General features: G+C 41.3%; 1 non-coding gene across 1 annotated transcript; it reads left to right on the top strand.

Annotated features, from left to right (window-relative positions):
• Positions 1-815: 815 nt before the first annotated feature.
• Positions 816-945, top strand: LOC150003035 (small nucleolar RNA SNORA51). The gene has a single exon (XR_016512889.1). It is a non-coding gene; the product is annotated as a small nucleolar RNA SNORA51 (small nucleolar RNA).
• Positions 946-1865: the final 920 nt, after the last annotated feature.

The following is a 1865-nucleotide window of genomic DNA, read 5'->3' as shown; positions in this document are numbered from 1 at the left end:
TGTTTTGAATGGGGCTCCCTAATCAGAGGCATCTCTGAAACATGCTTTCAACTCCCCTCCCAGAAAGGCGACACTGGCTCAGGCCAGGGAGAGAGACCCAGGAAAGTGACTCAGTGCCTAGTGGGTCTGAGTCATTGGCAGCACTCTGCAGACAGTTTTCTAAGTCTCCCTCCAGAGGCCAAGACCAACCCTCTGGATGGGGAAGTGGAGGTCATGTAAGAATGTAAATACTTTGATTTTTGAAAATTTTTATTTATTGATTTTTTTTTTTTTGAGAAAGAAAGGGAGGAGAGAGAGAGAATCATAGAAACATTGATTGTTGTTCCACTTGTTGATGCATTCATTGGTTAATGTTTGTATGTGCTCTGACTGGGGATCAAACCTGCAACGTTGACATATTGAATGATGCTCCAATCAACTGAGCTACACGACCAGGGCTGTACTCTGTTTTTTGAAGATGTACAATTAACACTCAGATTATAGCTCGAGGTGCTAAAAATGTGAGCTGAATATACAAATTTGAGAATTATAAACATGCAGATGATAGGTGAAACTGGAGTGAGTATAAATTCCCTTCCATTGAATCATTTCTACTGCTACAATTTTCTCCACTTTATGGGATTTGTACAATCATATGCAGTCTATGTTTTACATAGTTGTTATGGTCTGAATGTCTGTGCTTCTCCAAAATTCATATGATGAAATCCTAATGTCCAATGTGATGATATGAGGAGGTGGGGCCTTTAGGAGGTGCTTAGGTCAGAAGGGTGGAGCCCTCATGAGTGGGATCAGTGCCCTTGTTAATAGAGACCCTAGGCCTCCTAGTGCTTACCACAGGCTGTGCTCTTACACTGACTGTACAGAAATAGGAGAGTAACCCCTGCCCCCCAATACACTTCAGCCCAGGCCCTTTGCCTGGTCTGTATTGTGAATGGAGAGACATGGGGAGAGAATGGAAATAAATAAAAAAATGAAAATAGAAAATAAAAATAAAAGAGGCCCAAGTGAGCTCCATCACCCCTTTCACCATATGAGGACACAAAAAGTCTGCTTCCAGGAAGAGGACCCTCGCCCAACCATGCTGGCTATGTGATCTTGATTCCCAGGCTCCAGAACCATGAGGAATAAATTTCTGTTGTTTATAAGCTTCCCAGTCTGTGGTATTTTGTTTAAGCAGCCCAAATGAACTAAGGCATTGGTGTATCGGCTATCTGTTTGTAAAACAAAAATCTTAACTTTCCCAGTTGAAAGTCTTTTTAAAAGAAAGAGTTGCCCTGGCTGATATGGTTCAGTGGACTGAGTGCCAGCTGTAGACTCAAAGATTGCTGGTTCAATTCCCAGTCAGGGAACATGCCTGGGTTGCAAGCTAATTCCCCAGTTGGGGGCATGCAAGAGGCAACCAATTGACATATCTCTCTCGCATCAATGTTTTGCTTCCTCTCTTTCTCCCTTCTTTTCCTTCTCTCAAAAGAATAAAAAATAAACTCTTAGAAGAATATTATTGAACCATTTTCTAGCAAGAAAAAAAGACCAGGTCTTCGGGCATGAAATCTAAACGACCAGCAGCAGGACTAGGAGGGAAGGCAACATGTCAGCCTTCTTGGAGTTGATGGGCTTTTTCCTTGTTTATTTTTTTGTTTGTTTCTGTTTTTGTTTTTTTTTTAATGTATTTTATTGATTCTATTGTTACAATAGTTCCAATTTTCTCCCCTTTACTCCCCTCCACCCAGCATCTCACTCCCCCAGCAATCGCCCCCCAAGTCCATACCCATGGTTTGTACATACAAGCTTTCCCGCTTAACCCTTTCATATATTCTTCTTCTTTTCTCTCTCTCTTTTTTTTTTAGTAAATATGTGATCAATTA

The sequence above is a fragment of the Furipterus horrens genome, unplaced genomic scaffold (assembly GCF_987537825.1).
Source record: "Furipterus horrens unplaced genomic scaffold, mFurHor1.1.pri manual_scaffold_8, whole genome shotgun sequence".
Lineage (NCBI taxonomy): Eukaryota > Metazoa > Chordata > Mammalia > Chiroptera > Furipteridae > Furipterus > Furipterus horrens.
The sequence above is the reverse complement of the archived record's forward strand: the minus strand, read 5'-3'. Positions and strand labels throughout refer to the sequence as shown.